This window comes from Rutidosis leptorrhynchoides, chromosome 1 (genome assembly GCF_046630445.1).
Source record: "Rutidosis leptorrhynchoides isolate AG116_Rl617_1_P2 chromosome 1, CSIRO_AGI_Rlap_v1, whole genome shotgun sequence".
NCBI classification, from domain to species: Eukaryota; Viridiplantae; Streptophyta; class Magnoliopsida; order Asterales; family Asteraceae; genus Rutidosis; species Rutidosis leptorrhynchoides.
In genome coordinates, this window is record NC_092333.1 from 36,190,539 (window position 1) to 36,206,000 (window position 15,462).

A 15,462-nucleotide genomic window follows, 5' to 3' on the forward strand; every position below is an offset into this window, starting at 1 on the left:
AAGTTTGGATAGGTGATTTTAAGCAACACTACATTTATAGTTTTCAAAAATTTACTCGTATTAGAGTTATGGTTAAAAAAGGTATCGACACAGAGGTATACTTGTTCTTCATCTCTTTTTTTTTTTATTATTGAATGGAATCTAGTGAAGATAATTGGATATGGTGATGAAAGAGCTGAGTAATATTTCTAATATTATTGATAATATAACCGATTTATAATCCAAATGATTCCAACAGTTTTATTCGATCGTACCAAAGAAAATATAATAAAAATAAAAGGTGATGTAAATTGCTAACTGAATTGTACCATTTACTGTTGTAGATTGTTGAAAAATCAGATAAAAACGAAAAGGAATCAGATTTGAAGATAAAGTGGATCTAATTCTAATCCTATATTCTTGATTCTACATATCTATTATTAATAATTAATAGTTATAATTATATTACAACTAATATTACTAATAATAATAATAATTAATAATAATAATAGTATAAGTAATAATATTAATAAGTTGTAATAATAATAATTGTTAGTGTAAGTGATAATAATAATAATATCACTAATGATAGTTACAATGATAATACTAATATTAATTATTTTTATATTAGTTACACTATTAATAGGTATTAAAAATAATATTAACTATAAAACTAATAATAATAATTTTATTCATGTTAATAATACCATTTGTATTATTTATGATAATAAAAAAAATACTTATAAAGATAATATTTGTAATACTAATTAAATTTACTATTAGTTATAATAACAAAGCTATTAATAATGATAACATTATTATCAATTATTATAACACCTTTCATATCTATATAATATATATTGAAACTAATAAATTAACAAGTAATGACATTAATATTAATGTTAATTATAATAACAGGAATAATAACATCAGTATAACAATCATGTGTTAAGCTTATAATTAATTTGATGTAACATTTAATAGGTATGTAGTATGTATATATTACATAATATCTTTTGCCAAATATTGAATATTTATAATTTATAAAATTATTTATATACTAATATATATATACCATTACTTATATATATAGATTTCATTACTATAGTTATTCATAATAACTTAATTACTCTGTTCATTAATTTACATTTTTAATTTCCATTAATTATGTTGTATTTTATTATTTCGATTTAATATATAAGCTTATATTTATATATATCTATATATACCTATATATAGTTACAATAGTTGTTCGTGAATCGTCGGGAATAGTCAGAGTCAGATGAATTCATAAAAATTGGTTGCAAAAAAAATAATATTAAAGACTCAACTTTACAGACTTTACTTATCGTGTCGGAATCATATAAAGATTAAAGTTTAAATTTGATCGGAAGTCATCACAGTACCTACCCGTTAAAGAAATTTCGTCCCGAAATTTGAGTGAGGTTGTCATGGTTAACCATAAAAATGTCTTCATGACGAATATAAGTCGATGAATAGAGTCTTATCACAGGGTGTAACCTGGATAAAATAATTCGATTGTTCGAAGCGTACGAGTGAAGCTATCACAAAATAGTGAAATGAAAAATGAAGTTTCGTTTTAACTTTTGACGTTGCCTTGGTTGAATTCCGGAATTCAAGGGATTTAAAGAAAATCTTCGAAATCTAAAAGATTTGATTCTTCGGCGAATAAGGAAATTAAGATCTCTGTAATTAAATATGATGATCTACCTCGATTACTCTGTCTGATATTTCCATTATAAATTAAACTTTTTCCATTCTATTATTTTCCACCACTCCCATTTTCTATACTTTCATTCTTAATTCCTACTTCTAAAAGATTTTGAGAATGCTTCATCCAGTTCTAATCATTAATATTTTCTTAATTATCCTTTCTGTCATCCTTCTTTTTAATCTTCCACCAGAAGAATCTGTTTACTTCTACTATTACCTTGGGATGATACTATTCTTAATTCTACCGTGTCTTTATATTGCTATTCGTATTAATATCCACGGTTTGTAATTTCAGTGTTGTTATTGGGCTTTATATTTTCTCTAATATTTCGATGTCTATGCTTCTGTTTCCTATAATCATTGTCATTCACAGTTAATGCTCTCTCTTATTTACTGCGATTTATACCCCCTTTCTATTTCGAAGCTTCATGCTTTTGTTTTCTCTTCCCGACTCCAAGTCAAGCGAATAATGGTCCAGAATTTGTAGATATAGAGTTCTAAATGATTATAATGTTCTAAGCAGGATGGAACGTGATAGCACGATTTGATTTTCAAATTTATCAAAAATACAGACGATAGAACTATCAAGAATATATTCTTCTTGATATGTTCGGAGGTTATGTAGAATGAAAGAGTTGTGTAACATGACACATGATGATGGTATAATCTACTGTGAACCATCATCAGGTTTCATTAGAAACTCAGCATGACTTACTGTAATATAATCACGTTGATCAAGTGTCATTATATTATACTAACTCATGCATCAGTTCCCAATACTACTTCAAAAACATTCATATTTTAAGCTCGAAAGTTTACAAAATATAGAAACTAACAGTTTCTATATGATGTAACATTGATAGCACGAATAGATTATTGATTTCAGATAAGAATAGTTATGAAAATATCTTCAGAAATATGGAGGATATTTATAATGAAAGATACGATGATATCTTGGAATTTCTAATATAGATGGATGATGAAGAAGATTTATCCGTAAGGGTTTAGATTCGGAAGCAAGGTATTCGCTAAAGATTTCATCAGAAACGGAATCATTTGGATTCTTTGAAGTCAAACTTATTCTTTGTGATTTGTTCACGGCTTCCTTCATAGTTTCGCATAATCCTCTTTTCGGTACTAAATTTTCCATTGAATGTTTCCAACATAATGGTACACAGGAAGCACGAAGAGGTATATAATTTCGGACGAAAATATTTATGAAAATATCCTCAGAAATATCGAAGATATTGATGATGATATTTTGGAATTTCTAAGTTTGATGGTTATGAGGAAGATTTTTCGCAAGATTTTAACATGACTTCGGAGCAAGATATTCTCTAAAGATTTCAACGGATCCAGAATTATCTGGATTCTTTGAATACAGGGTATGGTCCTTGTATTTGTCTTTGGTCTTCTTCGTGGTTAGCTCAATCCGTTTTCCAGTTCCAACTTTTCCGAGCTTTTCCAACATACTATTCCTTATCATCAAACTTTCGATGATTAAGGTCATTTTACGGTTGTCTATGGTTTCTGCTGCTTCATTCAACTTTTTCAATATTCAGAGTATTGATTTGTGACTGAGTGCTTTTCAGAGTTTCAGAATAAGAGATCATAATTCTAAAAGATAAATGTCATACATATAACTGTTGATGTAGATATGCTGTGAGTTTTCAAAGTACTGATTGCTGATTCTCGGTAACTGTTATGGCAGTTCTCGTTACAAGATGCGGATGAGTATATGATAGGGTTTCAATGAATAAATATAATGATTTGTCAGAGATATTTAAGCCAAAAAACAACGAGGTTGTTGGTACGTCTTCTGGTAATATGGTGGAATATAAAGAATTCTCCGTTATCAAAAGGGTAATTGTATATATCATGATTATAGTAAGGCTACTTCGAATGAAAAGTCGAAGTTAACTTACTGGAGCTGTGACAAAATTGGCTACTTTGAAAAGGGATCGCAAAGTTATTTTTGCTAATAAATGCCAAAGGATTTGACGCGGCTATGTGTTAAACTTTTACTCAGTTGCCGAGAGTTTCTCAGGTGCAATACTATATACATAAATCTTTCCTTCCGTAGATGAAGTGCGGTTGGTTCATCCTCTCGATTGAGGTGTTTTCAAGAATTATGAAAGGTTTGAACGCAGATTGTAATCGTCGAGATACAAATGAGGTTTAAGGTGAAATCAAGTGGCAAACTTGAAGAATTGTTTAGTATCGTAAGTTATAATCAATATTTTAATTCATTTTAATTGTCCAATGTTGATAGTGCTCAGTTAATAGTTCAATAATTTATATATAGTTTAATATATAATATTCGAATTAATCAATACGCGTCGTGACCCGTATACGTCTCAGACTTGATCACAACTCAAACTATATATATTATTGTAGAATCAACCTCAACCCTGTATAGAGAACTCAATCATTACTGTATATAGAGTGTCTATGGTGATTCCAAATAATATATATAGATGCGTCGATATGATATGTCAAAACCTTGTGTACGTGTCCCGATATTTAAAGTGCGTAAAATAAATACAGAAATTAAATGACTAAATAAAATGCGTAAAGTAAATAACAGAAATTAAATGACAATAATTAAAATTGCGATAAAATAAATTGCGATAAATAAATTGCGATAATTAAATGGTAATACGGAATTAACAGTTAGCTAGGAACAGTTAGCGTGGATTCTTAACAAAATCTCATATTGTTAATTAGTCTGTTTCTAATCAATTTTTATTGTGTCCATTATTTCTTCATTATGCCACTTGTTGGATTCTGATAGGTCAAAATCCAAATATGTAATTGGATGAATATGGTTATTCTGTGGTGAACGGATTTGTATATTGGTGGATGTAAGTAGGAGAGTATATGATTGTTGAAACAGATTCAAAGAACGTACAATGTAACTTATTAATGTGAAATTTAAATAGTCCTCGGGTATTACCTACCCGTTAAAATATTTTCACCATTAACAGTTTGTATAAGAGAATTTTTAATTACAATCTTTATGAAAACATATGTACATATATATTTTCTTCAGATGTATTCATGAATTTAATGAGTTAATATGATATTAAACTCATTTGCTTTTCGGTTGGAACTAGAATAAATAATCTCTAAAACTTTAGAGATTACATATTCGCCATGTCGAACGAAGATAAATGAGGTAGAACGATACGTAGAACGAAGATCATAATCAAAGTACATATGATGATATTGAAGCATGGATTTTTGATGGTACTGATGCTGTTATTGATTGTACTGTTGGTGTCGGTGATGTTGCTGAAGCTGGTACATTTTGCACCATATTCTCCGAATTGATTATTCGAGCGCGAAGTTCGTTGACTTATTACTCCAGGATGATTGTGAAATGTCCCGTTCTTATTGATTAAAAACGTTCCATATTAATTGATTTCGTTGCGAGGTTTTGACCTCTATATGAGACGTTTTTCAAAGACTGCATTCATTTTTAAAACAAACCATAACCTCTATTTCATAAATAAAGGTTTAAAAATCTTTACGTAGATTATCAAATAATGATAATCTAAAATATCCTGTTTACACATGACCATTACATAATGGTTTATAATACAAATATGTTACATCGAAATCAGTTTCTTGAATGCAGTTTTTACACAATATCATACAAACATGGACTCCAAATCTTGTCCTTATTTTAGTATACAACAGCGGAAGCTCTTAGTATTCACCTGAGAATAAACATGCTTTAAACGTCAACAAAAATGTTGGTGAGTTATAGGTTTAACCTATACATATCAAATCGTAACAATAGACCACAAGATTTCATATTTCAATACACATCCCATACATAGAGATAAAAATCATTCATATGGGGAACACCTGGTAACCGACATTAACAAGATGCATATATAAGAATATCCCCATCATTCCGGGACACCCTTCGGATATGATATAAATTTCGAAGTACTAAAGCATCCGGTACTTTGGATGGGGTTTGTTAGGCCCAATAGATCTATCTTTAGGATTCACGTCAATTAGGGTGTCTGTTCCCTAATTCTTAGATTACCAGACTTAATAAAAAGGGGCATATTCGATTTCGATAATTCAACCATAGAATGTAGTTTCACGTACTTGTGTCTATTTTGTAAATCATTTATAAAACCTGCATGTATTCTCATCCCAAAAATATTAGATTTTAAAAGTGGGACTATAACTCACTTTCACAGATTTTTACTTCGTCGGAAAGTAAGACTTGGCCACTGGTTGATTCACGAACCTATAACAATATATACATATATATATCAAAGTATATTCAAAATATATTTACAACACTTTTAATATATTTTGATGTTTTAAGTTTATTAAGTCAGCTGTCCTCGTTAGTAACCTACAACTAGTTGTCCACAGTTAGATGTACAGAAATAAATCGATAAATATTATCTTGAATCAATCCACGACCCAGTGTATACGTATCTCATTATTGATCACAACTCAAACTATATATATTTTGGAATCAACCTCAACCCTGTATAGCTAACTCCAACATTCACATATAGAGTGTCTATGGTTGTTCCAAAATATATATAGATGTTTCGACATGATAGGTCGAAACATTGTATACGTGTCTATGGTATTTGTTACCAATTTTCACGTAGCTAAAATGAGAAAAATTATTCAATCTTGTTTTACCCATAACTTCTTCATTTTAAATCCGTTTTGAGTGAATCAAATTGATATAGTTTCATATTGAACTCTATTTTATGAATCTAAACAGAAAAAGTATAGGTTTATAGTCGGAAAAATAAGTTACAAGTCGTTTTTGTAAAGGTAGTCATTTCAGTCGAAAGGACGACGTCTAGATGACCATTTTAGAAAACATACTTCCACTTTGAGTTTAACCATAATTTTTGGATATAGTTTCATGTTCATAATAAAAATCATTTTCCCAGAATAACAACTTTTAAATCAATGTTTATCATAGTTTTTAATTAACTAATCCAAAACAGCCCGCGGTGTTACTACGACGGCGTAAATCCGGTTTTACGGTGTTTTTCGTGTTTCCAGGTTTTAAATCATTAAGTTAGCATATGATATAGATATAGAACATGTGTTTAGTTGATTTTAAAAGTCAAGTTAGAAGTATTAACTTTTATTTGTGAACAAGTTTAGAATTAACTAAACTATGTTCTAGTGATTACAAGTTTAAACCTTCGAATAAGATAGCTTTATATGTATGAATTGAATGATGTTATGAACATCATTACTACCTCAAGTTCCTTGGATAAACCTACTGGAAATGAGAAAAATAGATCTAGCTTCAAAGGATCCTTGGGTGGCTTGAAAGTTCTTGAAGCAGAATCATGACACGAAAACAATTTCAAGTAAGATTTCCACTCGAAATAAGATTGTTATAGTTATAGAAATTGAATTAAAGTTTGAATATTATTATTACCTTATATTAGAAAGATAACCTACTGTAAGTAACAAAGGTTTCTTGATCTTGGATGATTACTTGGAATGGATTTAGAAAACTTGGAAGTAAACTTGCAATCTTGAAAGTATTCTTGATTTTATGAAACTAGAACTTTTGGAATTTATGAAGAACACTTAGAACTTGAAGATAGAACTTGAGAGAGATTAATTAGATGAAGAAAATTGAAGAATGAAAGTGTTTGTAGGTGTTTTTGGTCATTGGTGTATGGATTAGATATAAAGGATATGTAATTTTGTTTTCATGTAAATAAGTCATGAATGATTACTCATATTTTTGTAATTTTATGAGATATTTCATGCTAGTTGCCAAATGATGGTTCCCACATGTATTAGGTGACTCACATGGGCTGCTAAGAACTGATCATTGGAGTGTATATACTAATAGTACATACATCTAAAAGCTGTGTATTGTACGAGTACGAATACGGGTGCATACGAGTAGAATTGTTGATGAAACTGAACGAGGATGTAATTGTAAGCATTTTTGTTAAGTAGAAGTATTTTGATAAGTGTATTGAAGTCTTTCAAAAGTGTATGAATACATATTAAAACACTACATGTATATACATTTTAACTGAGTCGTATAGTCATCGTTAGTCGTTACATGTAAATGTTGTTTTGAAACCTTTAGGTTAACGATCTTGTTGAATGTTGTTAACCTATTGTTTATTATAACAAATGAGATGTTAAATTGTTATATTATCATGATATTATGATATATAATATATCTTAGTATGATATATATACAGTTAAATGTCGTTACAACGATAATCGTTACATATATGTCTCGTTTCGAAATCATTAAGTTAGTAGTCTTATTTTTACATATGTATTTCATTGTTAATACACTTAATAATATATTTACTTATCATTTAACATAATTAACCAAGTGTATCAATATCTTAATATAATTCATATGTACCTAGTAAGACGTTGTTATAACGATAATCGTTATATATATCGTTTTCGAGTTTCTTAAATTAATAGTCTCATTTTTATGTATATAACTCATTTTTAAAATACCTAATGAGATACATACTTATAATAAAATCATGTTAACTATATATAACCATATATATGTCATCTTATAGTCTTTACAAGTTTTAACGTTCGTGAATCACCGGTCAACTTGGGTGGTCAATTGTCTATATGAAACCTATTTCAATTAATCAAGTCTTAACAAGTTTGATTGCTTAACATGTTGGAAACACTTAATCATGTAAATAACAATTTCATTTAATATATATATAAACATGGAAAATTTCGGGTCACTACAGTACCTACCCGTTAAATAAATTTCGTCCCGAAATTTTAAGCAGTTGGAGGTGTTGACGTATCTTCTGGAAATAAATGCGGGTATTTCTTCTTCATCTGATCTTCACACTCTCAGGTGAACTCGGGTCCTCTACGAGCATTCCATCGAACCTTAACAATTGGTATCTTGTTTTATTTAAGTCTCTTAACCTCACGATCCATTATTTCGACGGGTTCTTCAATGAATTGAAGTTTTTCATTGATTTGGATTTCGTCCAACGGAATAGTGAGATCTTCTTTAGCAAAACATTTCTTCAAATTTGAGACGTGGAAAGTGTTATGTACAGCCGCGAGTTGTTGAGGTAGCTTCAGTTGGTAAGCTACTGGTACGACACGATCTATAATCTTGAATGGTCCAATGTACCTTGGATTTAGTTTCCCCCGTTTACCAAATCGAACAACGCCTTTCCAAGGTGAAACCTTAAGCATGACCATTTCTCCAATTTCAAACTCTATATCTTTTCTTTTACTGTCCGCGTAGCTCTTTTGTCGACTCTGGGCGGTTTTCAATCTCTGTTGAATTTGGATGATTTTCTCAGTAGTTTCTTGTATTATCTCCGGACCCGTAATTTGTCTATCCCCCACTTCACTTCAACAAATCGGAGACCTGCACTTTCTACCATAAAGTGCTTCAAACGGCACCATCTCAATGCTTGAATGGTAGCTGTTGTTGTAGGAAAATTCTGCTAATGGTAGATGTCGATCCCAACTGTTTCCGAAATCAATAACACAAGCTCGTAGCATGTCTTCAAGCGTTTGTATCGTCCTTTCGCTCTGCCCATCAGTTTGTGGATGATAGGCAGTACTCATGTCTAGACGAGTTCCTAATGCTTGCTGTAATGTCTGCCAGAATCTTGAAATAAATCTGCCATCCCTATCAGAGATAATAGAGATTGGTATTCCATGTCTGGAGACGACTTCCTTCAAATACAGTCGTGCTAACTTCTCCATCTTATCATCTTCTCTTATTGGCAGGAAGTGTGCTGATTTGGTGAGACGATCAACTATTACCCAAATATCAAAACCACTTGCAGTCCTTGGCAATTTAGTGATGAAATCCATGGTAATGTTTTCTCATTTCCATTCTGGGATTTCGGGTTGTTGAAGTAGACCTGATGGTTTCTGATGCTCAGCTTTGACCTTAGAACACATCAAACATTCTCCTATGTATTTAGCAACATCGGCTTTTATACCCGGCCACCAAAAATGTTTCTTGAGATCCTTTTACATCTTCCCCGTTCCAGGATGTATTGAGTATCTGGTTTTATGAGCTTCTCTAAGTACCATTTCTCTCATATCTCCAAATTTTGGTACCCAAATCCTTTCAGCCCTATACCGGGTTCCGTCTTCCCGAATATTAAGATGCTTCTCCGATCCTTTGGGTATTTCATCCTTTAAATTTCCCTCTTTTAAAACTCCTTGTTGCGCCTCCTTTATTTGAGTAGTAAGGTTATTGTGAATCATTATATTCATAGACTTTACTCGAATGGGTTCTCTGTCCTTCCTGCTCAAGGCGTCGGCTACCACATTTGCCTTCCCCAGATGGTAACGAATCTCAAAGTCGTAATCATTCAACAATTCAATCCACCTACGCTGCCTCATATTCAGTTGTTTCTGATTAAATATGTGTTGAAGACTTTTGTGGTCGGTATATATAATACTTTTGACCCCATATAAGTAGTGCCTCCAAGTATTTAATGCAAAAACAACCGCGCCTAATTCCAAATCATGCGTCGTATAATTTTGCTCGTGAATCTTCAATTGTCTAGACGCATAAGCAATCACCTTCGTCCGTTGCATTAATACACAACCGAGACCTTGCTTTGATGCGTCACAATAAATCACAAAATCATCATTCCCTTTAGGCAATGACAATATAGGTGCCGTAGTTAGCTTTTTCTTCAATAATTGAAATGCCTTTTCTTGTTCATCCTTCCATTCAAATTTCTTCCCTTTATGCGTTAATGCAGTCAAGGGTTTTGCTATTTTGGAGAAATCTTGGATGAATCTTCTGTAGTAACCAGCCAATCCTAAAAATTGACGTATATGCTTCAGAGTTTTTGGGGTTTTCCACTTTTCAACGGTTTTGATCTTTGCCGGGTCCACCTGGATACCTTCTTTGTTCACTATGTGACCGAGAAATTGAACTTCTTCCAACCAAAATGCACACTTTGAAAACTTAGCGTACAGTTTTTCTTTCCTCAATACTTCTAGCACTTTTCTCAAATGTTCTTTGTGCTCTTGATCATTCTTTGAGTAAATAAATATGTCATCGATGAAAACAATGACAAACTTGTCAAGATATGGCCCACACACTCGGTTCACAAGGTCCATGAACACAGCTGGTGCGTTAGTCAATCCAAACGTCATAACCATAAACTCGTAATGACCATAACGCGTCCTAAAAGCAGTTTTTGGAATATCATCCTCCTTTACTCGCATTTGATGATATCCAGAACGTAAATCGATCTTCGAATAAACCGACGAGCCTTGTAGTTGATCAAATAAGTCGTCAATTCTCGGCAGTGGATAACGGTTTTTGATGGTAAGTTTGTTCAACTCTCTGTAGTCAATACACAACCTAAATGTACCATCCTTCTTCTTGACAAACAAAACAGGAGTTCCTCATGGTGATGTGCTTGGTCGAATGAAACCACGTTCTAATAGTTCTTGCAGTTAGCTTTGCAGTTCTTTCATCTCGCTGGGTGCGAGTCTATAAGGAGCACGAGCTATTGGTGCAGTTCCTGGTACAAGATCTATTTGAAATTCAACAGATCGATGTGGAGGTAGTCCCGGTAATTCTTTCGGAAATACATCGGGAAATTCTTTTGCGATGGGAACATCATTGATGCTCTTTTCTTCAGTTTGTACTTTCTCGACGTGTGCTAGAACAGCATAGCAACCTTTTCTTATTAGTTTTTGTGCTTTCAAATTACTAATAAGATGTAGCTTCATGTTGCCCTTTTCTCCGTACACCATTAAGGGTTCTCCTTCTTCTCGTACAATGCGAATTGCATTTTTATAACATACGATCTCTGCTTTCACCTTCTTCAGCCAGTCCATACCGATTATCACATCAAAACTCCCTAACTCTACTGGTATCAAGTCAATCTTAAATGTTTCGCTAACCAGTTTAATTTCTCGATTCCGACATATATTATCTGCTGAAATTAATTTACCATTTGCTAATTCGAGTAAAAATTTACTATCCAACGGCGTCAATGGACAACTTAATTTAGCACAAAAATCTCTACTCATATAGCTTCTATCCGCACCCGAATCAAATAAAACGTAAGCAGATTTATTGTCAATAAGAAAGTACCCGTAACAAGCTCCGGGTCTTCCTGTGCCTCTGCCGCATTAATATTGAAAACTCTTCCGCAGCCTTGTCCATTCGTGTTCTCCTGGTTCGGGCAATTTCTAATAATGTGGCCCGGTTTTCCACATTTATAACAAACTACATTAGCATAACTTGCTCCGACACTACTTGCTCCGCCATTACTCGTTCCGACCCTATTTGTTCCTTTCGTTCTATTAACCCCTGGTCCGTAGACCTCACACTTCGCCGCGCTATGACCATTTCTTTTACACTTGTTGCAAAATTTGGTGCAGAATCCCGAGTGATACTTTTCACACCTTTGGCATAGCTGCTTCTGATTGTTATTGTTGTTGCGGTTATTATTGTTGTTGGGATGATTGTTGTAGTTGCTGTTGTTGTTGTTGTTGTTGTTGTTGTTGTTGGGTCGTTTGTTGTAGTTGTGATTGATGTTGCGATTGTTGGGATAATTGTTGCGATTATTATTGTAATTGCTGTTGTTGTTGTATTGGTGATTCTTATCACCGTTTTCCTCCCACTTTCTTTTCACTTGCTTCACATTGGCCTCTTCAGCCATCTATTCTTTAATTCTTTCCTCAATCTGGTTCACTAGTTTGTGAGCCATTCTACATGCCTGTTGTATGGAGGCGGGCTCGTGTGAACTTATATCTTCTTGGATTCTTTCCGGTAATCCTTTCACAAACGCGTCGATCTTCTCTTCCTCATCTTTGAACGCTCCCGGACACAATAGGCACAATTCTGTGAATCGTCTTTCGTACGTGGTAATATCAAATCCTTGGGTTCGTAACCCTCTAAGTTCTGTCTTGAGCTTATTGACCTCAGTTTTGGGATGGTACTTCTCGTTCATCAAGTGCTTGAATGCTGACCACGGTAGTGCGTACGCATCATCTTGTCCCACTTGCTCTAGATAGGTATTCCATAATATTAACGCAGAACCTGTGAAGGTATGCGTAGCGTACTTCACTTTGTCCTCTTCAGTACACTTACTTATGGCAAACACCGATTCAACCTTCTCGGTCCACCGTTTCAATCCGATCGGTCCTTCAGTTCCATCAAATTCCAAAGGTTTGCAGGCAGTGAATTCTTTGTAGGTGCATCCTACACGATTTCCTGTACTGCTAGATCCAAGGTTATTGTTGGTATGTAGCGCAGCCTGTACTGCGGCTATGTTTGAAGCTAGAAAAGTACGGAATTCCTCTTCATTCATATTCACGGTGTGTCGAGTAGTCGGTGCCATTTCCTTTAAAATAGTCAAATGGAACAAGTTAATCATACAGAATATTAAGAGTAGTTAATAGTATTTCGTAGCATAATATGAACTCATTTATAAAAGCTTTTTCTTCATATTAGCGTTTTATAAGTTTAAATTCGGGTAGTACATACCCGTTAAGTTCATACTTAGTAGCTAATATACAATTCAACTACTACAATTCTATATGAAAAACTGATTATAATAATATTTCGGGTTCAAACTTTTATACAATATTTTACAAACTTACAATACCGCTTATTTTACATAAAGCATGAAATATAGCACACAATAACTTTGATACAGATGTTGTGAAGATAATTCTAGCTAGTACACAAGTCGTTCAGCAAAGGCAATAAAGACACGTAATTCATACGTCCAGAAACAAGTCATGTATTCTGGTTTTACTAGGACTACTTCCCATCCTTGGTCTTGTGGAACATAACCGTTATGGCCGTTGATAAGACAGCGTGTTGTAACGTCGTCAAAGGGACGAGGGTTACGTAATGACCAACAGTCTCGTAATAACCTAAAAACCTCATTTCTTACCCCAATTACCGACTCAATCACTTGTGGGAACGTTTTGTTTAATAGTTGTAGCCCGATGTTCTTTTTCTCACTTTGGTGAGAAGCGAACATTACTAACCCGTAAGCATAGCATGCTTCTTTATGTTGCATGTTAGCCGCTTTTTCTAAATCATGAAGTCCTATATTCGGATACATTGAGTCAAAATAATTTCTTAACCCGTTGCGTAAAATAGCATTTGGGTTCCCCGCAATATATGCGTCAAAGTAAACACATTGTAACTTATGGGTTTCCCAATGTGATATCCCCCATATTTCAAACGAAAGTCTCTTATAAACCAAGACATTCTTGGAACGTTCTTCGAATGTCTTACAAACTGATTTCGCCTTAAATAGTTGTGCCGAGGAATTCTGACCGACTCTAGACAAGATTTCATCAATCATGTCTCCGGGTAGGTCTCTTAAAATATTGGGTTGTCTATCCATTTTGTGTTTTTAAACTGTAAAATAGACAAGAGTTAGATTCATAAAAAAAATTACTTATTAATACAAGCAATTTTTACATATATCATAAAGCATAAGCACACTATATTACATATATTACACCACACGAATACAACTATCTTATTCCGACTCACTCGTTTCTTATTCTTCGGTTTTGGTTGGTTTGGCCAAGTTTCTAGGGATATATGATGTTCCCCTAATACGAGCCGTCGTTTTCCACATTGGTTTAGAAAAACCTGGTGGTTTAGAGGTTCCCGGGTCATTGTTACAACTTAAGGGCTTCGGGGGTTGACGATACATATAAAGTTCATCGGGGTTGGAATTAGATTTCTCTATTTTTATGCCCTTTCCCTTATTATTTTCTTTTGCCTTTTTAAATTCAGTTGGGGTAATTTCTATAACATCATCGGAATTCTCGTCGGAATCCGATTCATCGGAGAATTGGTAATCCTCCCAATATTTTGCTTCCTTGGCGGAAACACCATTGACCATAATTAACCTTGGTCAGTTGGTTGAGGATTTTCTTTTACTTAACCTTTTTATTATTTCCCCCACCGGTTCTATTTCCTCCTCCGGTTCCTCCTCTTCCGGTTCTGATTCTTCTTCCGGTTCTGATTCTTCTTCCGGTTCTTCTTCGAGAACTTGTGAATCAGTCCAATATATATTCGACTCTTCGTTATTATTAGGTGAGTCAATGGGATTTGTGCTAGTGGTAGACATCTATCACACAATATCAAACATGTTAAGAGATTAATATATCACATAATATATACATGTTAATAATATATAGTTTCCAACAAAAATGTTAAGCAATCATTTTTAAAGAAAACACGGTCGAAGTCCAGACTCACTAATGCATCCTAACAAACTCGATAAGACACACTAATGCAAATTTTTTGGTTCTCTAAGACCAACGCTCAGATACCAACTGAAATGTCCCATTCTTATTGATTAAAAACGTTCCATATTAATTGATTTCGTTGCGAGGTTTTGACCTCTATATGAGACGTTTTTCAAAGACTGCATTCATTTTTAAAACAAACCATAACCTTTATTTCATAAATAAAGGTTTAAAAATCTTTACGTAGATTATCAAATAATGATAATCTAAAATATTCTGTTTACACACGACCATTACATAATGGTTTATAATACAAATATGTTACATCGAAATCAGTTTCTTGAATGCAGTTTTTACACAATATCATACAAACATGGACTCCAAATCTTGTCCTGATTTTAGTATGCAACAGCGGAAGCTCTTAGTATTCACCTGAGAATAAACATGCTTTAAACGTCAACAAAAATGTTGGTGAGTTATAGGTTTAACCTA